This window comes from Lynx rufus, unplaced genomic scaffold (assembly GCF_022079265.1).
Source record: "Lynx rufus isolate CCGP_SWC_20201006 ecotype Redwood Valley unplaced genomic scaffold, mLynRuf1.p SCAF_16, whole genome shotgun sequence".
Classification (NCBI taxonomy): Eukaryota; Metazoa; Chordata; class Mammalia; order Carnivora; family Felidae; genus Lynx; species Lynx rufus.
The window spans coordinates 15,169,226-15,193,780 of NW_025814830.1; the positions used below are offsets into that span (position 1 = coordinate 15,169,226).

The following is a 24,555-nucleotide window of genomic DNA, read 5'->3' on the forward strand; positions in this document are numbered from 1 at the left end:
GTGAGGGCAGGGCTATGAAGAATACAATGACTCTGACAGTTTGGTGCTGCAGCCTTGATTTGTGCTAGGACATCAGCTCCCCTCTGGTCACATCTGCTCCCCTGCACCTGGGGGAGCAGATAACTGCTATCCTAACTTCTCATGTGCTAGATAAAGTTTTGCCTGCTTTTGAACTTCATATAAATGAAACCACGGAATACGTACTTTTTCGTGCCCAGCTTCTTTTGCTCAACATTATGTTTGTGAGATTCATATGTGTGTGTTGTTGCAGTTTATCCATTCTTATTACTATTTATAATTTCCTCGTATAAATCTTTGTCCCTTCTGTGACCATCGTTCCACTTCGGGTGAGCAAAGCATAATGTATAGAGAAGGTGAATCACTATGTTGTGCACCTGCAACTAATGCAACATTGTATACCAACTATACTCAAATAAAAAAATTAAAGAATACATGCATGTTTCTGTTGGTATTTACCCAGGAGTAGAACGGCTAGGTTGTAAAACACGTGTAAATTCAGCTTCAGCAACTGCTGGTTGCTTTCCTATGATGTTCTTTTTTTTTCTTTTTGAAATAATAAAATTAGATTGGAGAAACAACTTTGATTTATGTATAACAAAATAAGAGCTGTGAAAATGTGTATTAGGTTGGGGAGGCAATTTGGGGCTACATTGTTCAGAGTCTGAAAGCCATGTGAAGGTCAGGTGGGCTGGGAAGTACAATGAAGAAGGGGCTGGGTTTGAATCCTGGGTCCACTGCTTACACTCTATATCACCTTGGCCAAGTGACTTAACCTTCTTCAACCTTAGTTTCTTCATCTGTAAAATGGGGATAGTACTCACACACAAGGGTTGTTTTGAAGAGTAAATGAATAATGTATGAAAACTTTTTTTAATGTTTTGATTTATTTTTGAGAGTACAAGTAGGGGAGGGGCAGAGAGGGGGGCAGAGGATCCAAAGAGGGCTCTGTGCTGATGGCAGCGAGCTCAATGTGGGGCTCTAACTCAGGAACTGTGAAATCATGATCTGAGCCGAAGTCCTGTGCTCAACTGACTGGGCCACCCAGGTGCCCCTATGAACATTTCTTAGAAGAGGGCCTGGTACCTAAGACACCCCACAAATATTAGTTTCTTTCCTTTCATTAGTTTCTTACCTTTTATTTGAAGGTATTAGGAGATTGATAATATTTGAGCAGGAAGATATATCCTTAACTGTATATCCTTTAAAGTGTTTAAGAAAATAAAGGTAAGTCTGAGACTGAACCATTAGAGGCACAATCTTGTAGTTTTCTGCTGGTGGGTATATTTTATGCCAAGCACAGAAAGGGAGTGAGTGTTTCTCAGCTTCTTTTTCAAGATGCTGTTTTGCAGAATACACAGACTGACCTGCGTATTTACAGTGCTTTGAAGAGTAGAGACAACTCACTGCCCTCACCTGACAACAGAATCTATCACAGAGGATGAAGCCCTACAAGGTAAAGAGTAGAGACCAAGATGCAAATAATTGGTCTTTGTCTCAGCTGCAAAGACATGACCATTGCCATCACAGCCAAAAAAAAAAAAAAAAAAAGAAGAAGAAGAAAAGGCAAAAAGTAAAGGGATCTGAAGCCTCAAAGTCCGAGCACCTAACATTGTGAACGTTGATGTCGGGTACAAGAGAGGGTAGGGAACAGCATCGGGATCTTACGTTATACTCACAGATGTTGTAAAAGAATAAGCAGATGGACCTGACTGGAACAAAATGAGGTGACGTAGTAACGCAGGTGTTTTGTCTGGAGGTAAGGGAGGAGTAAGCCAACTAGAGGGCGTCTCCTGCTTGCCCAGTGGCTATGGGCTGAGTAAAGACTTATCTTCTTTAACCTCATTGAGACACAGAGCTTGAATAAGTCGGCCTGCAGTTTGGTTATCTTTGATCTCTTCCAACTAAACAAGGTACGTGCAGCAGTGAACATCCTGGAGATATCCATCCAGACGCTGTTGTTTGGGGGGTAACTCTGTTCTCAAAGCTTATGTTAAAAAATGGAAAATTCCCTACAGGGAAGGCTGAGTGGATTAGTGACAGTTTCCTCTCATTCTTCAGTCTCCTACCTTGCCAGAATAATCTTCCTAAAATACCACATTGATCATAGGAAGGCCCTCCATTAAACCTTGAAGTAGCTCTCATTGGCTGTAAAATAAATCTCATCCTGGCATTAATGGTCCTCAATGAGTTGAGTCCATTCTGCTATGAGCCTTCTTTCTGATTACTCACTAAACCACACTCTCTTCTTTAGCAAAATGAGATTATTGAGCTTTCACGACTTTTTCAGTTTTTGTGCTTTAATGAATCCTACTCATTCTTCAAGGGCTAATTCACATTCATTTTCTGTCTTCTCTGATGTTTTTTCTTTCCAGTCCAACTTCAAGTGTTTTCCTTCCTGAGAATTTCTATAGCAAATAATTTGTTCATATTTAACAGCTAATCTTGTGGCACCATGTGATGGTAGTTTATGTTAGGCTGTTATTTATATTTTTTCTGTTTACTTCTTTATTATTATTTTCTAACTCCATTCAATTTGTGAACTCCTGTCCCTGGTATGAAGTTACATTAAAAAAAAAAATCAAAGGGCATCTGGGTGGCTCAGTCAGTTAAGCGACCAACTCTTGATTTTGGCTCAGGTCACGATCTCAGGGTAATGAGATGGGGCCCTGAGTCGGGCTCTGCACTGAGCTTGGAGCCTGCTTGGGATTCTCCCTCTCCTCCTCTCTGCCCCTCCCCGTCAAAATAAATAAATAAAGCTAAAAATAGTTTTTAAACAATTAAGTTGCTTTTTATGTAAGCAAAATGATTTTATATGAAGCAAATGATTTGCAAGTACTAGGCCCTTAATAAGGGTGTGTGTGTGTGTGTGTGTGTGTGTGTGTGTGTATGTGTGTGTGTGTGTTTTAATATAAGTATAAATGAAGATAAAGAAAACTATATACCATAAAACATCAAGGATATCTTACAAAACAAGATTTTCATAAGCAGAAAATAGAACTGGATTTTCCTGGGGCCAGACATGATGTGGTGATGCATAGAACTGAGGATGCTATGTCTTCTGGAAGACCAGTCTTCTAGGAAAACTGTAACATTGGGTAGATTTCTTGATCCAACCAGGAGTCTCAAAGGTGTATTGCTTTCTCATGCCCCCTAGGACTGTAAGTCCTACACATGCTATAAGTTTTAAGACTTTTGAATAAGTCTTGTGCCCAAGAAATCCTTCATTTCATTTCATTTTTATGGCATGCCTGCTACGTTCCAGACACTGAAGCAGGTGTTGGTGACAAGACAGACAAAGTCCCTACCCTTGTAGAACATGTGTTATGGAAGATATGTTCAAAATGAATGTATGTCTATTTCGTTAGGTATCGAGGGAGGAAGAAGGAGACAGTATATAAAATAATTTTGGAGGGAAATGATAGGATGATGGGAGAGTAACCAGGTGGGGTGGAGTAGGGATAGTGGCCATGAGTTTACTTTAGGGATAGGGTGGTCAACTACTTTTGTCAAATAAATGTGAGGTGAAGAGCCCCCCTGAATTTAGAGCCAAGAAGACCCGGACTCTATCCGGCTCTGCACTTATGACTTCACATAAAACCCTCAGTATCTCTGAACTTTAGTACCTCACTTGTAAAATGAAGATATCGATAATTGCCTTACAGTGTTGTGCAAATTAAGTGAGATGTTGCCTATGGAATGTTATATATATATATATATATATATATATACACACACACACACACACACACACACACACATACACACACAGTGTGTGTGTGTTTTGGTATAACAGTATAAATATATATATGTATTTTTTTCATATGTATATATGAAAAAACTAAAATATGATGTATTCTATTTCTCAAATGACTTCTTGGATTTCATGCAGTGATGATGATTGTGTACCAACCCTTTGGTGGGAACTTGAAGCAGAGACGTGGGCCATATGAGCTCTGGACCGCTTGGATCTTCTGCTTCTCTCATATCTAAACAAGTATTACTGTTAAAAGGTCATGAACTCATACTTAGTTTAGGCAAACTCAATAGTAAGAAGAAAAGTATGAATGAATATTAACAGTGTTTGAAATTTATAAACTAAATTGTATCAACTCCTAGAATTTTCACTTTTGATTCCTGATTATTTTTGATGTTTGAAAGATGACAGCAATGTGACTTCCATTTGTAGCAGGCAGGTGCTGCCATCTAGTTTTAGATGTTTGACTGTTGTCTTTGCTGACAGTTGGAACAATGTTTCTGGAGAAACTTTCTGAAATACTAAATAGTGGTTAACATATAGGGTAAAGCTCATTTTTCATTTGTAGCTTGTTACAACCTCGTAGGGTTGATTTACCATTATTTTAATTATGTGGCATGTTTTTCTTTTTAATTTTATTTGTTTATTTTGAGAGAGAGAGTGAGAGCAGGGGAGGGGCAGGGGGGGTGGGGAGAGAGAGAATGCCAAGCAGGCTCCATGCTGTCAGCGCAGAGCCTGATGCAGGGTTCGGACGCACAAACTGTGAGACCGTGACCTGAGCCAAAACCAAGAGTCAGACGCTTAACTGACTGGGCCACCCAGGTGCCCCAGTTGTGTGACATATTTAATATCTTTGGTTTAACTTTTGACTCAGCTATTCTAGAACATGGGAAAGTCTGTTTTAGGACAGGAAGGTGTGTGGTGGACTGAATATAGAGTTGTCCACAAAGTGCACTGTTTTGGCCATGGTGGTATTACAGACAACTCCAAACACCCAATTTTCAAGTATTTAAAGACCATTTTTAGTTGTGGCTCAGGATGGAAAGTGCAGTTATTGGAGTGGATTAAGTTTTGATCAGAGGCAAGCTTATGAATGACATTCCAGGGTTCCAGAGTGGCCAGCAAGCTCTGGTGGTGGTTTTCTTTTCTTTTTTTTTTTTTTTAAATTTGTTTTTTAATGTTTATTTATGTTTGAGACAGAGAGAGACAGAGCACGAGGGGGGGAGGGATAGAGAGAGAGAGGGAGACACAGAATCCGAAGCAGGTTCCAGGCTCTGAGCTGTCAGCACAGAGTGACGCAGGGCTCGAACTCACGAGCCATGAGATCATGACCTGAGCCGAAGTCAGACGCTTAACTGACTGAGCCACCCAGGCGCCCCACTGGTGGTGGTTTTCTACCCCTCTGCCTCACGTTGTAGGACTTTCTGTTCCGTACTGTTTTCCTTTAGTTTCTGGGTGACACCAATCTCCTTCCTCTAGGTTCGGCATTCATGCCATTTCTTTTGCTGGCAACATTCTTGCCTCTACTCTTGTTTATTTACTTGTTATTTTTTGGAAATTGAAAATGCACAGCAAGGTCAAAGAAGAAAGCAACAATCATTTACACTCCTACCACTTAGAGGACTAGGTCCTGCTAACGTGTTTGCCTGTTTGCTTTAAATATCACTTTTAAAGTAAAATCACTATCAGTTTATGTGATACTGTGATTTATAAGAAATACCTATTTTGAAAAAGAAATATGTATTTTGTCATTCAGATAGTCAAATATATATTACTGATATATTTGTTTTTTGTCCATGGTTCCTGGATCACAGCTCCCTAAACACTTGGAATTTCCTAAGTGGTGATAGCTTAAAGGTTTTTCTTATACTATGTTAATAAAGTGACTTTAGGAAAGCACCTAAGGATGAGGGCTGGTTGCCAGAAGCAACTGTGTAATTAAAGGCTTGGGACTTTCAGTCTCACCCCAGCCCTCTAGGGAAGGGAGAGGAGCTGAAGGTTGGATCAGTTGCTGGTGACCAATGATTTCATCAGTCATGCCTATGTAATGAAACCTCCATAAAAACCCAGAAGGATGGGGGCGCCTGGGGCCTAAGTCAGTTAGGCGTCTGACTCTTGGTTTCAGCTCAGGTCATGATCTCGCGGTTTTGTGAGTTCGAGCCCCACGTCGGGCTCTGAGCTGACAGTGTGGAGCCTGCTTGGGATTCTCTGTCTCCTCTCTCTGTGCCTCTCCCCTAGTTGCGCTATCTTTGTCTCTTTCAAAATAAATAAATAAACTAACAAAAATCCTAGAAGGATGGGAGTTCAGGGAGCTTTACTGTTGATGAACGCATGGAAATTTGGGGGAGAGTGACATGCTTTGAGAGGGTATGGAAGCTCTGTGGCCTGTCCCCGCACCTTGCCCTGTGCATCTCCTCTATCCAGCTGTTCCTGAGTTCTATCCTTTTATAATAAACTGGTAATCTAGTAACTAAACTGCTTCTCTGAGTTTTGTGGATTGCCCCAACATATTAATCCACCCAAGGCAGGGGTCATTGGAGCCTCTAATCTATAACCTGTTGGTCAGAAGCCTGGGTGATAAACTGGGTTTGCAACTAGTGTCTGAAATTGGGGGGTGAGCTCAGTTCTCCAAGAACTTAACCTGTGGAATCTGGTGCCATCCCTGGGTAGAAAGTATCAGAATTGGGGTGCCCAGCTGGCTCAGTCACTTGGGAGTCCGACTTCAGCTCAGGTCATGATCTCATGGTTTGTGAGTTCGAGCCCCTCATCACGCTTTGTGCTGACAGCTCAGAGCCTGGAGCCTGCTTCAGATTCCGTCTCCATCTCTCTGCCCCTCCCATGTTCGCGCTCGCTCACGCTCTCTCAAATATAAAATAAAAAAAACCCAAAAACATAAAAAAAGTATCAGAATTGAGTTGAATTGTGGGACATCCTGCTGGTGTGCCAGAAATTGGTGCCGTAAAGGAATCCCACTCCCACTACAGTGGAAATTGGGTCCCAGAACCTTTTAATTTGATAACAATATTTGTTTATTCTACAGAGTTCAAATAATACAGAAAATGGCAATGATAAAATTAAAAAATATATATAACCCTTTCCATTGCCCATCAGCCAGAAATAACCACCATTAAATAAGCATTAAATAAACATTGTTTATTAACATTAAGCTTCTTTTTTTAATTAAAAAATTTTTTTAATTTTTTCTTTTTTTTTGACAGAAAGATACAGAGTGCAACTGGGGGAGGGGCAGAGAGAGAGGGAGACACAGAATGTGAAGCAGGATCCAGGCTCTGAGCTGTCAGCACAGAGCCCGATGCGGGGCTCGAACTCACAAACTGCGAGATCACGACCTGAGCTGAAGTTGGACATTCAGCCAACTGAGTCACCCAAGTGCCCCTCTTGTGTTTTTTCTTTGAAAACTTCTTTTCCATTTGCTGGGTTTTCACAGCAGGGTCACCAATCATCCTATCCCCTAACCTCCATAGCCATCTGTTTCTCTCTAATTGCTTTAATTTCTTTTACTTTTGAGTCTTTGTTCACTGCCATTTCTATAAACCCCCTTTCTCCCATCTGTCATAAATGTGATAATTGGCTGTGTTCTAGTTTGTTGCCATTTCTATTGTATTGACTTGTTCTGTAATGTTTTGGTCCTCAGTTTTAGTAAGCCTGCAATCTTTCTTTTCATAGCATTCTGTTGTTTTTCATCTTGTCCTTGAGCATTATTGAATTCTAGTTCTCTCCGACTTGGATTGTGAGAAGCAGCGTGGGGAAGTGTTCCTCTGTTCCTTGAGTTCATTTTCTTCAGGGTGAGTTTTGTAGGCTAAGTTCCTGGGAGTGTGTTTGCGTATTGCATGCTGTTCCCGTTCAACCTGCTCCTGCTTGGGTGACTTTGCACATGCGCAGGCCAGCCCCTCTGCTCCTGAGGTCACTCGGTGAGGTGACTGCTTGACAGTCTTTCTATAGCATCTGGGCAATTTGTTTGCCACAGGAGCCGCAGAGTGAGAGCTGGACATTTCCTGTGATGTCCAGTTGTTTCTGTGCCTCGAAGGAGTGGTGGATGAAGCTGGTGTGGGGTTTGAGGGGGGGGGGGGGTTTGCTCAGGTGAGTGCTTGACCTGTAAACGTAGTAGAGATGTTATTACTCCCCAGAATGACCTGTAGGGTTAATTCAATTCCTATTAAAATCCCAGCACAGTTTTCTTTCTAGATGTAGATAAGCTTATTCTAAAACTTTCATGGAAAGTCACAGGCTCAAGAATAGCTAAAATGATTTTTTAAACATTTTTTTTAATGTTTATTCATTTTTGAGAGAGAGAGAGAGAGAGAGCAAGAGAGAGTGAGTAGGGGAGGCAGAGAGAGAGTGGGGGACAAAGGATCCAAAACAGGCTCTGTGCTGAGAGCAGCAAGCCTGATGTGGGTCTCGAACTCACAAACCATGAGATCATGACCTGAGCCGAAGTCGGATGCTCAACCGACTGAGCCACCCAGGCACCCCTAAAATGATTTTTAAAAAGAAGAATAATGAGAGCCCCGCATTGGGCTCTGTGCTGACAGCTCAGAGCCTGGAGCCTGTTCCGGATTCTGTCTCCCTTTCTCTCTGCCCCTCCCCTGCTCACACTCTGTCTCTGTCTCTCTCAAAAATAAATACACATTGGGGCGCCTGGGTGGCGCAGTCGGTTAAGCGTCCGACTTCAGCCAGGTCACGATCTCGCGGTCCGTGAGTTCGAGCCCCGCGTCAGGCTCTGGGCTGATGGCTCAGAGCCTGGAGCCTGTTTCCGATTCTGTGTCTCCCTCTCTCTCTGCCCCTCCCCCGTTCATGCTCTGTCTCTCTCTGTCCCAAAAAAAAATAAATAAACGTTGGGAAAAAAAAAAATTAAAAAAAAAAAAATAAATAAATACACATTAAAAAAATTTTTTTTAAAAAGAAGAATAATGAAGGAACCACTCTAACCCAATCTTAAGGCCTACTATACAGCTACAGTAAATAAGACAATGTGGAATTGGAGGAGGGATGGACACATAGGTCAGTGGGACAGAATACATAATCCAGAAATAGACCCAAACAAACATACTCAATTTGTTTTTGACAAAAGTGCAAAATCAGTTCAATAGAGGAGGCACAGTGTTTCCACAAACAGTGTAGGAACAATTGGACATTCATAGGCAAAAGAAATGAGTCTTGACCTGTAACTCAAAATGGAAAATGCAAAACTATAAAGCTTTTAGGAAAAAGCCATGGGAGAAAATCCTTAGAGTCTAGAACAAGGCAGAAAGTTTCTTAGACTTGTTACCAGAAGCACAATCCATAGAAGGAAAAATTGACAAATTGTACTTCATCAAAATTAAAAACATTTGCTCTGCTAAAGCCCATGTGAAGGGACATGAAAAGACAAGCTGCAGACTAGGGAAAGATATCCAGCAAAGCACTGGTATTTACAATATATAAAGAAACCTCAAAACTAATGTTAAAAAAAAAAAAAAAACAAAAACCAACAACTCTCAGGGCACCTGGCTCAGTCAGTGGAGCGTGTGACTCTTGATCTTGGGATCATGAGTTTGAGCCCCATGTTAGGTGTAGAGTTTACTTAAAAATAAAATCTTTAAAAAAATCTATTTTCTGCAACTTCATGTAAACCTACAATTACCTTAAAATGAGAAGTTTAATTGAAAAAAAAAAAAGAAACTTCATATCTCCAGAGCATCCTTTTTTCTGATCCTTCCGACTAAGGATCTTAGGTCTTATTGGACCCTGAACTTTTCCTTTGGAGCATTTGTCATGGTTTTGTACTTATTTGAGGGGTTATTAGTTTAATGTCTTGTTTCTCTCACCAGGCTGTGAGCTCTATGCCACTGTATCTCCAGTGCTAAAACAATGCCTGATACATATTTATTAAATAAATAAGAGTTAATGCCTTGCAGAATTATTGAAGGGCTTTGTATTTGGAAAACACTTTATTTTGAATTTTAATTTTTAAAAAGAATCTCTATGCCCAATGTGGGGCTTGAACTCATGACCTCGAGATCAGGAGTCACGTGCTCTACCAACTGAGCCAGCCAAAAATCCCTGGAAAATATTTTAAATCCATGCCTCCCCAACTTTTTGTTTGAAAAAATGAACACCCATCCTTTTTCCAGGACACTCCTCATACTTTGAGGTTCCTGGCTCAGCCCTGGATTGTCAGCAGCCTCTGTACAACATCTGCCATTTCTCCGAATTCTCCAAGTTGGACAGCTGCCGAGAAAATCCACCCTTTTGGCCTCCTCAGGGCTGAGTTTACCCAGTAATTGGTCTCATTATTCTATGTTGGAGTTTTAGAAAGACAGCATGATGCTGTCATTATTCAATGAATAACAACATCTAAATTGATCCAAGGCTCCATGAAAATGACATTTCTAGGCTTATTTATAACAACCTATTCAAACGTTTTGACTTATTACTAAAACAATTCAAGTGACTTCAACTTCCCAAATGACAAGGTATCTTCAGAAAGTATATGGAGGGGAATCTCTGTGACAGGTAAGACCTTGTAACAAAGTGACTAACTTGACAGTTAGTTTCAGAATTCTCTTTGAATTCCAAGCAGTGTTTGCCTGAGAAAGAGGCAGTTTTGGAGGTTACAGGCTGGTGGCATTCTTGTTTGCTGTTCTTGGGCCGGTCCGGTTGTGAAGTCCGCAGGATTTTCTTATGTGGTCTGACTTGTCACAGCATTTTTGAAGCATATATATATATATATATATATATATATATATATACACACACACACACACACACACACACATATATGTATATGTGTGTATATATATATATATATATATATATATATATATATATATATATATACCTACACTCAAGACAACAGAGAAATCCCCCTTTATGACTACAGAAATATATACTCAATGCAGAAGACTTAGAAAAGAGTAAAATACAGGGGCACCTGGGTGGCTCAGTCACTTGAGCAACTGACTCTTGATTTTGGCTCTTGTGGTTCGTGAGATCAAGCTCTGGATCAGGCTCCGTGCTGAGCGTGGAGCCTGCTTGGGATTCTCTGTCTCCCTCTCTCTCTGCTCCTCCCCCACTCACACGAGCTTGTGCATGGTCTCTCTCAAAATAAGCTTTAAAAAATGTAAAAAATCAATTTCTTCAAATATCACCATCAAGAGATTATCATTCTTTTTAAGTTTTAATTTTGAACTAATTTTAGCCTTGGAGACAGGTTGCAAATATACTTGTGGGAAAGTGGACCCCCCCCCCCAGTATCCATGCCCTACTCTCAGAATCCTCTGAATATATTATGGGGATGGCCATAGAGACTTTGCAGATGTATTTAAGGTCACAAACCTTAAAATAGGGAGAGTAGCTTGGAATGTCCAGGTGGGTCCAATTTAACCAGAGCTCTTAAAAGCGGAGAACGTTCTCTGGCTGAAGTCAGAGAGATTCAGAGCATGAACACACTTTTGCTAGCTGTGAGTTGGAGGGGGCTCCCTGCATAGACCAGAGGGAGGCCTCTAGAAGATAGGGGTGGCCCCTGGCTGACACACAACAAGGAAATGGAACGTCCTCCTGTAACTGCAAGGAATTCAATCCTGCCAACAACCTGAGTGAGCTTGCAAGAGGATCGTGGGTCTCAGGTGAGAATCAGGACCTCCATGGGTATCTGAATTTTAGCCTGGTGAGACCCTGAGCAGAGAATCTAGCGATGCTGCTGCAGGCTTCTGACTCTGTGGATCTGTGAGATAATAGATGAGTAGTGTTTTAAGCTGCTAATTTTGTGGCAATTTGTTATGGAGCAATAGAAAAGGAATAGAAGAGAACAAAGAATTCCTGTCTATCCTTTACCCAGCTTCCCCTAATGTTAACATTTTACACACCATAGGACAGTGATCAAAAACCAGAACATTGGGGCGCCTGGGTGGCTCAGTCGCTTAAACAGCTGACTTCGGCTCAGGTCATGATCTCGCGGTCCGTGAGTTCAAGCCCTGTGTTGGGCTCTGTGCTGACAGCTCAGAGCCTGGAGCCTGTTTTGGATTCTGTGTCTCCCTCTCTCTGACCCTCCCCCATTCATGCTCTGTCTCTCTCTCTTTCAAAAATAAATAAACGTTAAAAAAAAATTAAAAAAAAAAAAACCCCGAACATTGACATTGATACAATACTACTGATGAAACTACCGACTTGACCTGAATTTCACCGGTTTTTCCACTAATGTCCTTTTTCTGTTCCAGGACCCCATCTAGAGTTAAACGGTGCATTTAATCATCACGTCTCCTTAATCTCGTCCAATCTGTGACAGTTCCCCAGTCTTTCTTGACCTTGACACTTTTGAAGAGTACTGTCTAGTTATTTTGTAGAACATAACTTGATTTGAATTTGTTAGGCATTCCTACATGATTGCAATGACATTATGTACCATTGGCAAGAATACCATAGAAGGGTGCTTTTCTTGGCACATTATATCCAATGCTTCGTGATTTTGAGATGTCTTTTTACTAGCTTTATTCACCTTGATCGCTTGGTTATTATGGTGTCTGCTGGGTTTCTCCACCATAAAGTTACTATCTTTCCTTTTGTATTAATCAACATCTTTGAGACCATGCAAATGTTATTTGTCTTTAAACTTTTGTCCACTATGAGGTGCCTGGGTGGCTCAGTCGGTTGAGCATCCAGCTTCAGCTCAGGTCATGATCTCACAGTTCGTGAGTTCGAGTCCCGTGTCAGGCTCTGTGCTGACAGCTCGGAGCCTGGAGCCTGCTTCAGATTCCGTGTCTCCCTCTCTCTCTGCCCCTCCCCTGCTCACACTTTTGTCTCTCTCTCTCAAAAATAAATAAAGGTTAAAAAATTAAAAAATCACTTTTGTCTACTAGTTTTAGCATTTATTAGATTTTATCATCTGTAACAAGGGGGGATGGAAGGACTCTTAATAGTTTAAACAATATTCTTCTAATTCCCTCCCATGTTTGGTAAATATGTGTTTGTATATATAACATATATATAAATGTAAATACATATATAAAACAAATAAGGTATATTTGTTATATATAATACTAGTGCTATTTTGTAACCAGCTATTTACTTAACAAGCATCATAAACATTTTTCCTTGTCATGAAATATTTTTTAGAACATGGGTTCTAAAAGTAGTTAATACTAGTAGTTAGATAGCATTTTATGTTTCTATTATTTTTCTTTTCTCTATTTTTAATTGAAAAAAAATTTTTTTAAGTTTATTTACTTTTGAGGCAGAGAGACAGAACGTCAGTGGGGGAGGGACAGAGAGAGAGAGGGAGACAGAATCCAAAGCAGGCCCCAGGCTCTAGGCCTCAGCTCAGCTGCGAGCACGGATCCTGATGCGGGGCTTGAACTCACAAACCATGAGATCATTATGTGGGCTGTAGTCAGATGCTTAACCAACTGAGCCACCCAGGCACCCTGGTTCCATTATTTTTCTAGCCAGTTTACAATTTTCAGATGAGTGGTTTAAATTATTTTCTATTATACGTAGGGTGCAATGAATATCTTTGCACACATCTCTATTTCCTAAGGGTGTTTTTTTTTTAAAATGTTTATTTATTTTTTGAGAGAGAGAGTGCGAGCAGGGGAGGGGCAGAGAGGGAGGGAGGCACAGATTCCGAAGCAAGCTCCAGGCTCCGAGCTGTCGGCACAGAGCCCGACGTGGGGCTCGAACCCACAGACTGTGAGATCGTGACCTTAGCTGAAGGTGGACGCTTAACCCACTGAACCACCCGGGTGCCCCCCTAAGGGTGGTTTTCTTGAAAGTTGAACCTGCTGGCTCAAAAGATTTGTACACTATTTAAAAAAGGTTTTTAAATAGTGATTTATTTTTGAGAGAAAGAGACAGAAAGTGAGTGAGGGAGGGGCAGAGAGAGAGAGAGACACACACACACACACAGAATGTAAAGCAGGCTTCAGGTTCTGAGCTGTCAGCACAGAGCCCAATATGGGACTGGAACTCACGAACCATGAGACCGTGACCTGAGCTGAAGTCAGAAGCCTAACTGAGCCACCCAGGTGCCCCGATTTGGACACATTTGATACGCATTGTAAACTCCCTCTCTCTGACCCAAAATGCAGTGTGTGGCAGATTCTCCCATTCATCCTATTCCTAACAGCGTTTTACATCAGGATTTTCAGCATTCTTGCTCATGGTATAATCATTTAATAAGAATTCTATTCCCGCAAAGCCAGCTTTCTGTTTTCACAACCCATGGCTTTTAGGGGAGACACAGACCACTGCAGAACCAGCCTGTGGTGTTCTGGGGGTGAGCGGGAGGCCCAGCTCAGCCTGGAGCTAGGAGTCTTCTCTGTGTAGGCACAAGCTCATGGTTAGTGGGCTACCCTGTGGCACAGGCTGCCGTGGTGGTCCTCAGAGTTTGGTGGTATCAGAATTATTTGGGAGGTTTATTAAAAGGTAAATTTCTGGATTCAGATCCAGGCCTTAAAGATCGGAATCGTTGGTGGACCATCCCAGGCATTTGTATTTTAAACAATCTCATCAAGGGTGTAAAAATGAGGTGGCCCTTGGGGCCGTACTTTGAGAAACACCAGTTTTGGCTTTAAGCCATTTTAAGAGATTATTCTTTGGAATAATCTGTGAGAAATAAACATAACAGGGGAATCAATGCCTTAATTTTCACCATGTGCAAAGACAGGTTTTTCTGTCGCCTTCCTCTCTCAATTACCCACTTTTTAGTTAGTCCTTTTTTTTTTTTTTCTGTCCAGGCTCTCTTTCCAGCATGCAGCTTTCCCAAAATAGAAACATTTTCTTTGTATCAATAAATGGTCTTGTCACTCCCACCCTTTCAGGTCTCCTTCAGCCTCTCTTGCTTTGATGAACATTTTGTAATATGCCCATACTTCACGTATGTGATTTCACAGGATCCTAATGACAGCCCTTCATGGGAAGGGGTGCTGGTATTAGGAGCCATTGCATTTGTAAATATAGGAAATAGGATTAGAGAAGTTAAGTAATAGTAATAATAATTGCATTCATTGAGTCTCTGTTGTGTCCCAGCACCTCTGCAGTGTGGAAACTCATAGTATTATGCCCCAAATGGTCAAGAGACTGATCTAAGTGAGCTGGTTAGAAACCGAGTCAAAGTTCACATCACAGCCTGGTCCAGAGCAGATCCTCACTGTAGCTGATCTAGCCCTTGTTCCCTGGGTGTGTGTGTGTGTGTGTGTGTGTGTGTGTGTGTGTGTGTGTGTGTAGTGAGGGGTGGGATTCAAGTTCTGGGATCTTGGTTCTCGGTCTAAAGCAGTTTCTGTCTGCAGTATATTTACTTACAATCTTAGCGTGTGTATGGGGCACCTGGGTGGCTCAGTTGATTAAGCATCTGACTCTTGGTTTTGGCTCAGGTCATGATCTTGTGGTTTGTGGATTTGAGCCCCCACATCAGGTTCTGTGCTGGCAGCACAAAGCCTGCTTGGGATTTGCTCTCTCACCCTCTCTCTGCACCTCCCCTGCTCTCTCTTTCTCTCTCTCAAAATAAATAAACAAACGTAAAAAAAAAAAAAAACCACGATCTAGCGGTGCCTGGGTGGCTCAGTCGGTTAAGTGTCTGACTTTGGCTCAGGTATCTGCTCCTGAACTTCCATGGTGCTATATAGTTGTTTATGTGAACAGGATGCATTTTAAGGTGTAATATTTGAAACATTTGGAATCAAATCATAGTTCTGCTCTTAACATTTTTTATGGAGAAGTTGGGACATGGTTTCATTCATACAGATTATTCATTTAGATTATTAGGCTCATCTCCTTAACAGAGTCTAGCTTCTTAAAGTAATGGGTTTGATGTGTACAAGGATAATTTTTGTATAAGTAGCTCTTAAACTATGCAGTTGAGAGCAGAGACAGTGGGGAGTACAGTGTAATTGCTTTCTGTAAGGAATGTTCATCACTTCTGTTAGCTCATGCTAAAGATTAGGTATAAATACATAAGACCTTTTTACATTAGATAGTGTATTGACAGAAGCAGGTCCTTAAAATAGCTCAGTTTCTCTGGATTCAAAGCTGAGGGAAGAAGGCAATGGATTTCACCTGGATGACCCTTTACCAACTTCTTTTCCTGAAACCTCATATCCCTTCTCTCCCATTCTCACTTCCAACAATCAGTGAGAACCTGTGGACCTCCCATCACCATGTTTACACAGCAGCCATGTCCCTCTGTGTGAGCTTTGCCTTCCCTCCTGTGACTTTGACTACCACCATCCTTTGCCTTCTCAAGCATCTGGCTCCAGCAGTTTTTCCCTGTTCTGTATCTTCACATTTTCCCCATCTACCAGATCATTCCCATCAACATATACATTTGCTATAATATCACCTATTGTAAGATTAAAAAAAAAAAAGCTTCCTTACCCTATATCCTTCCCTAGTGATGACTTATTTCTCTTTTCCCTTTATAGCAAAACTCCGTGAAAGAGTTGTCATATTCTTTCTTGAATGCACACAGGCTTTCGGGCCCTCGTTCCCTTCCACTGAAGGTCACCAAAGACCCTGTGTTGTTAAATCCAGTGGTCATTTCTCAGACCTTTCTTGACCAGCCTGCAGCATCTGAAGCAGTCACTCCTTCCTTCTTCAAACTGTTTGTAAACCCTTGGCTTCAGAGAACACACAGTCTTGGCTCACTTTCTTCATCACCGTTCACTCTTCTGCAATTTCCTTTGCTGGCTTTTCCTCATCTCCCCAACGTCTAAATTTTGAGTACTCTAGGACTCAGTCTTTGAGCCTCTTCTCTGTATTCCCATTCCTTACGCTACCACTTCTGAAGCTTTCTCACACCAGAGCCCCCACAAGAAAATAACCACTCATTTAGTCACACTGGGGTCATTAAGGCTCTTGGTTTGAGATGACCAGTTGGGAGGCTCTTGTAGCCCCCGGCTGCCATATCTTGGCTCACCCATCACCCTTTTATATGCAGAGAAATCTCTTTACTAGATGACCTGCTTTCTGTTATAGACTTTAAAAAATTTTTAATATTTATTTTTGAGGGGGGTGGAGGGGCAGAGAAAGAGAGAGAGACACAGAATCTGAAACAGGCTCCAGGCTCTGAGCTGTCAGCACAGAGCCCAACGCAGGGCTCGAACCCACTAACTGCGAGATCATGACCTGAGCCAAAGTCAGATGTTTGACTGAGCCACCCAGGCGCCCCATGTTATAGACTTTAAATAGCATCCATACTTTGATCTCCAAATTTGTTTCTTTAGCCTAGATCTCTCCCTAAACCTTCCCTAAACCTATCCAACTGCCTCCTGCAGTCTCCATTTGGACATCACTTTCCATCTGCTCTCAGTTCTTTTTCAGGAGGGATTTCTCTATAAATAGGTATAGATTTGGTGTGTCTGTGGAGGAGGTGAGTTCAAGGTCTTCCTACATTGCCATTAACAAGGGAACCCTTAACAAGGGTGGAGAGAGGAGAGAGAGAGAGAGAGAGAGAGAGAGAGAGAGAGAGAGAGAAGGAAACATAGAGAATCAGGGCGAAAATCAGTTCATGAGGTTTAACATTCAAATGAGAGGAGTTCCAGAAAGTGAAATCAGAAAGAGCTGAGGAAGGATATAATTAGTTAATTCAGGAAACCGAAATCTCTAAATTAAAATGACCCATCTCAGTACTCATCTCGATGGATAATTAAAAAAAAAAAAGACTCACACCAAGTCATGAAAGGTTAGACTTCTGGGGATAAAGAGAAAATCATAATAGGTTATAGAGAGGAAAAAATAACACACAAAAAGATTAAGCATCAGAATGACTGCTTGTCAATACTGTGAAGTAGAAGAGGCAATGCTGTAACATTTTTTTTAGTATAAAAATATTGGAATGAAAACAAAAACTATCATTGTTTGTAGATACTATGATTGTTTTTCCTAAAAAAAATCCATGACAACTGAAAAATATAGTCGTCAGAACTAGCGAGATGGCTGGGTACAATATCAACATGAAAAATCAGTAGGAATTTTATGCCTGTCAATCTCTCAAACTCATTAGGTTTTAACTAAACTCATCTTTCCCCCCAAACAATGTATCCTGGATATTCATATTTCGGTGAATTTTATCATTACTCTTTCAGTTAGTCTACACACCTTAGGGTTATCCTTTCCTTTTCCCTCCACATCTAAACAGCCACTTTATATTATAGATTATCCCCAGACAGTGCCTTTGAATACATCTCTTCTGATACTACCAATACAACACTCATATATTTCCATTTCACACAACACTGAGTCCAACTCCCTTCTCCCTGACCTTGCTCTGCAGTAGAGGCTGGAAATATGGAAATGTTAGAATTCCCAGCTTTCAAGCCATGGGTGACCATTTGACACAGGTCAGGCCAATGAGCCGTTAAGCAGAGGTCCCTGGGAAGACTTCTGGTTTTTCAACAGAAACTGAGAAACACCAAGACGATGGATAACATCTTTAAAGTGCTGGAAAAAACCAACAACCTATATTCACACATCCAGTAAAAATATCCTTCAAAGACATTTTTGAAGTGAAATTAAGGGAGTTCCTTAGGCTAAAGGAAAATGGCCTTGGACAGAAGCATGCAATGCAGAAAGGAAGATCACCAGAAACAAAAAATACGTGATCAATACAAAGGAGCATTTCTTATTTAGAAAGCAATAATGATAGTATTTTATAAAATTTGTAATATATACAAAAGTATTAAAAAATTTTTTTAAATGTGTATTTACTTTTGAGAGAGAGACAGAGTGTGAGCAGGGGAGGGGCAGAGAGAGAGGGAGACACAGAATCTGAAGCAGCCTCCAGGCTCTGAACCATCAGCACAGAGTCAGATGCAGGGCTTGAACCCACAAACTGTGAGATCATGACCTGAGCCAAAGTCAGACACCGAACTGACTGAGCCACCCAGGTGCCCCATGTAATATACACAGAAGTAGAACGTATGACAACAATATATAGGAAAAAAAGGCAAGAGCGTATTAAAAATGGAGCTGAGTTTCTTGTATTATTTAGAAAGTGATAAAGGCACTAATTTAAAGAAGTCTACAACAACTATTTTTTTTAAAGTTTATTTATTTTCAGAGAGAGCAAGCAAGCACAAGTGAGAGAGGAACAGAGAGAGAGAGGGAGAGAGAGGGAACACCAAGCAGCCTCCATACCATCAGCTCAGAGCCTGATGTGGGGCTCAAACCCACGAACCACGAGATAATGACCTGAGCTGAAATCAAGAGTGGGACGCTTAACCGACTGAGCCACCCAGGCGCCCCATCCAACAACTATTTTTAAGTAAGCATACATACAGTGATTACTAATGAAAAGATCACTGTAAGAATGTTTATAAGGATAATATAGGAGAAAAATAATTGAGACTTGGGTTAATCCAGAGAGGGCAAAACAGAAGGACTGAATCCAGTTTCTCAACTCGGGGTTTGTGGGACCCTAGGGTTCCAACAAGATGTTGCCTAGAAATTATGATTGAAGGGAAACAAAAACATTGAATTTTAACTTTGCACACCATTCTGGGACTCCTAGGGATGAGCAGTGACGAAACAAGCCCTTTAACAATTTGGTTAGTGATCTTTCAGCCCCTATGGTGGTGCACAGTATGACCTTGTTCATTCATTAAGCCCAGTGTCTGTTCTGATGTAAGAAAAGAGTAACATATGAGAGTCAGAAAGATAGGAGGGAGCCAGATTCTGTAGGCCACTGTAAAGACTTGACTCTAAGATCGGAAATCCCTGGTGGGTTCTGAACACAGGAGTGACCTGATTTGACTTCTATTTTAAAATAATAATTCTGAGTGCTGTATTGCAAATGGCTAGCAGGAGTGCAAAGCCTAAAGCAAAGAGGCTGGCCTGGACACTGTTGTACTAAACCAACAAGACGATGAAGGAACTTGGTACATTTTGAAGTGACACCAACAGTTTTTTTTTCTGATGGATTGGAGGTAGGGTGTTGGACAAAGAAATAAGTCAAGCAACTGGAAGAAAACCTGCCATGTATAGATATGAGGAAGATGATGTGATAAGCAATTCTGAGACTAAGATCAAGAGATCAGTTTCAGATGTGTTATTTCTCTCTCTCTCTCTCTCTTCTGGAAAATTTTCCTGACTTTTTAAAAAATCTCTTCTACGGAATCTTTGAATTGTTGAATTTTTTTTTTGAGTGTCCATTTTCCAGAATGCCTAATCTTATTTCCTGGATGAAATACCTTTTCTCTCCAAAAACATTAATTACAATTTAAAAGTTTTTTTTTTCCTGCCCCATGAGGTATCTTTTTTTACTGGGTTCCTTTATTTACTGGGTTTCATTTGTTTATAATTTTTATTCAAAGTTGATAATCCTGCAAGGTTCACTGTAGAAACCAGCATCATCTGTCCCCTCTCCCTTTGTTCATTTTGCCACTTCCCCTCCCCCTGGGCAAACACAAGTCTTCTAGCTGATATTTCTAAATAGCATACTTGTATTGCTACTTCTTGAGTTTTCAGTTCCAGCCACTATCTTTTTCATTGGAGAATGAGAATTGACACCTCTTTTTTATCTCTGCTGCTATAAGCATGCTCTGTTGTCATCCCTCCATGCTTCCAACATTATTAGGTAATTACTGAGTGTGCACACTATTATTCTTAGCCCATTGCAATTGTTTTTTTTTAGTTTTTAAAAATATTTTATTTTTAAGTCATGTCTACACCCACGGTGGGCAAACTCAAAAGCTGGAGACCAAGAGTCGTGTGCTTTACCCACTGAGCCAGCCAGGTCCCCCTGGTTTGTAGGAGTTATTTATATAGCTAGGCTATTAACTATCCTCTATTAGTTGTATGTATTGCAGAAAGCCCTCCTTCGTAGCCTTGTCTTTTCACTTTGTTGATGGTGCTTCTGTAATGTAATCACATGCAACAGTATTTTCTTTACGGTTTTTGGTTCCCCCCTCTTGTTAAAGAAAATTACCTTGAGATCATGAATCTATTTTCCTATATTTCCTTCTGAAAATTTAAAGTCTTGCTTTTCACATTCAGAACTTTAATTCACCTGCAAAATCATTTTTTTGTGTGTGATACGAGGTAGGGATACACCTGTCATTATTTTCCACGAAGGTGATGAGTGATCCCAACACCCTTTATTAAAGAGCTTCTGTGGGACTTGATTGGCTGAGCCATGGAGATGGCGGCTGCAGCCAAGGGGGCGGCCAGAAAGCAGCTGTAGAGTCTAGTAGACTTGCACTGTCTTCGGCTTTTGGTTTCAGCCTAGCGCTCTGAACTGAAGGTTTCACATCTTGTTCTCCACTCCTAGGGCATCACATCCTCTCTCGACCTGTTGCTGCCACTGGAGCCCACTTGAAGGGCATGGCTGGGATGGAGGGTTGGAGCCTGGGGGACTGTGGGGCTAAGCACCTCCAGTAGGCGCTTAGCCCAAGACTGGCCCTATGACCTCTGGGAGGAACATGTGGCTCTGGCATCAGAAAGAGTGGGAGAAGTGAGAAATAAGGGGGGATAAAAAGCAGCGGTGGGTGGAATCCCCTGCTGTAAAAATCCCTTGCTCCTGCTCAGATTGCTGGTACTGTATGCAGTGATGGAATGCTGTAAGTCTGTCCCAGGCGGATGGGAAAGAGTTGTGAAGCAAAGGTGGTCAGGGAAGACAGCAGGAAGATTCGATGGATATTTTATCAGCCCACAAGGACTGACGTTGAGATCCGAAAGTTCACTTGCTAATTATCTTCACATAAATGGAGAGACTTCTCTTATGCTGGAAGAGTTTGATTTTACTGTACTTTCTAAAAGGAGCATCAATTCATGCTCTGTCTCTCTCTGTCCCAAAAATAAATAAACGTTGAAAAAAAAAAAGGGGGGGCGCCTGGGTGGCACAGTCAGTTAAGCGTCCGACTTCAGCCAGGTCACGATCTCGCGGTCCGTGAGTTCGAGTCCCGCGTCGGGCTCTGTGCTGACAGCTCAGAGCCTGGAGCCTGCTTCCGATTCTGTGTCTCCCTCTCTCTCTGCCCCTCCCCCGTTCATGCTCTGTCTCTCTCTGTCCCAAAAATAAATAAACGTTGAAAAAAAAATTTTTTTAAAAAAATAAAAGGAGCATCAAGTCCAGATATAAAGACTACAGCATAGCACTTCTGACATCCCAAATGCAAAATGAAAGTATCACTTCAAACCAGAACATCAGGACATGGGGCTGGTGGAAAAAAAGATGTCTTTCCCCTGCCAAGTTATAGTTTGGAAGGGCAAACTAGCACAGGACTATCTAACTTTATTTTTTAAATTTTTTTTTATTAAAAACAGTTTTTTAACGTTTATTCATTTTTGAGAGACAGAGAGAGACAGAGAATGAGCAGGGAAGGGGCAGAGAGAGACACACACACAGAATCCAAAGCAGGCTCCAGGCTCTGAGCTGTCAGCGCAGAGCCCGACACAGGGCTCGAACTCACAAACCGTGAGATCATGACCTGAGCTGACATGACCTGAGCTGACCTAAGTCAGACACTTAACTGACTGCGCCACCCAGGTGCCCCAGGACTATCTGACTTTATTACTTATTTATTTGTAAATGTTTCATTTATTCTTGAGAGAGAATAGATAGAGTGTGAGTGAGGGATGGACAGAGACAGAGAGGGAGACACAGAATCCGAAGCAGGCTCCAGGCTCTGAGCTGTCAGCACAGAGCCCAATGTAGGGCTCAAACTCATGAACTGTGAGATCATGACCTGAACTGAAGTCAGACGCTTAACTGACTGAGCCACCCAGGTGCCCCAGGACTATCTAACTTTAAAGAAGATGAGGGTGTCAATGATGTTGACTCCAGAAAGGTTAGAAAGTCCAAAGGAAAGATGACTATTTTGAAAGGAATTCAAATTAAAGAAACTAAAACAGGATGTTGGAAGGGTTTTCCAGATTCTGCTCACAGTAATAGGAAAAGAGAATCTGAGTATAATAAGGCAGCTGCTAAAAGTGAACCATTGTCGGGGCGCCTGGGTGGCGCAGTCGGTTAAGCGTCCGACTTCAGCCAGGTCACGATCTCGCGGTCCGTGAGTTCGAGCCCCGCATCAGGCTCTGGGCTGATGGCTCGGAGCCTGGAGCCTGTTTCCGATTCTGTGTCTCCCTCTCTCTCTGCCCCTCCCCCGTTCATGCTCTGTCTCTCTCTGTCCCAAAAATAAATAAAAACGTTGAAAAAAAAATTAAAAAAAAAAAAATAAAAGTGAACCATTGTCGCTTGATAAAACTTCCTCCGTTTCTGAATCTGGAGTGAACAACAAGAACCTCAGTGTAACCAATGAAGAAAAGAGACTTGTAGAAGAAAAATCATTGAGTTCCGGATCAAATTTTTGTTTTGAACAAATAACTTCTGGCATCATAAACAAATTATGTTCAGCTGAAGAAGCAGAACACAACGAGAAGTGGGAAGAAATCTTTTTAGAAGCCAAGGAAATAAAAACAAAAGTAGAAGTCAGGGAAAGGAAGGAACATTTGCATACTGACATTTAAAAATGTGGCTCTGAAATGGACAACTGCTCATGAAACCGAGAAAGACTATTTATGTGAAAATATGTCAAGAAGATACCATTCCACAGACACAAATAGAAAAAAGGAGGGGCGCCTGGGCGGCTCAGTCGGTTAAGCATCCGACTCTTGGTTTCAGCTCAGGTCAAGGTCTCGCGGTTTGTGAGCTCAAGCCCTGCATTGGGCTCAAGCCTGGAGCCTGCTTGGGATTCTCTCTCCCTCGCTGCCCCTCCCCTACTTGTGCATGCTCATGCTCTCTCTCTCTCTCTCTCTCTCTCTCAAAAATAAAATAAAGTTAAAAAAAAGGAAAAAGGAAAACGAACATATATTTTTCCAACAAATACTACAAAGAAGCTCTTAGCCCCCCAAGACGTAAAACCTTTAGGAAGTGGACACCTCCTCGGTCACCTTTTAATCTTGTCCAAGAAATACTTTTCCATGATCGACAGAAGCTCCTCATTGCTACTATATCTCTCAATCAGACCTCAGTCAAAGTGGCAACACCTGAGCTTTCGGAGTTTCTGGAGAAGTATCCTTCAGCTGAGGTAGCAAGAACTGCAGACTGAAGAGATGTGTCAGAACTTTTATTTTTTTTCCAAAAAATTTTAATGTTTATTTATTTTTGAGAGACACAGAGAGACAGAGCATGAATGGGGGAAGGAGAGAGAGAGGGAGACACTGAATCTAGAACAGGCTCCAGGCTCTGAGTGGCAGCCCAGAGCTTGATGCGGGGCTCAAACCCAGGAATGGCGAGATCATGACCTAGGCAGAAGTCAGATGTTCAACTCACTGAGCCACCCAGGTGTCCCATGAAGTGTCAGAACTTCTTAAACCTCTTTAAATTTTTTTTTTTTCAACGTTTATTTATTTTTGGGACAGAGAGAGACAGAGCATGAACGGGGGAGGGGCAGAGAGAGAGGGAGACACAGAATCGGAAACAGGCTCCAGGCTCTGAGCCATCAGCCCAGAGCCCGACGCGGGGCTCGAACTCACGGACCGCGAGATCGTGACCTGGCTGAAGTCGGACGCTTAACCGACTGCGCCACCCAGGCGCCCCTTAAACCTCTTTTTCTCTACAATCTTTGAGCCAAAGCCATTATCAAGTTCTCAGATGAATATCTGGCAAAACGGTGGAGGTGGCTGATTGAGTTTCATGGGATGGACAAATAGGGCAACGACTCTTACTGAATTTTTTGCATCAATGAATGGAAGCAGGTGCATGCTGAAGACCATAAGTTAAATGAATATCGTGACTGGCTTTGGAAAACTCATGAAAAGTTAAGTCTGTCTTAAAATTCTTCAAAGTTTTCAAA

The 24,555-nt window shown here is 41.6% G+C and overlaps 1 pseudogene; it reads left to right on the forward strand.

Annotated features, from left to right (window-relative positions):
* LOC124510736 (methyl-CpG-binding domain protein 4-like) overlaps positions 1–24,535 on the forward strand; it is a 42,085-nt pseudogene extending 17,550 nt beyond the window's left edge.
* The last annotated feature ends 20 nt before the right edge of the window (positions 24,536–24,555 follow it).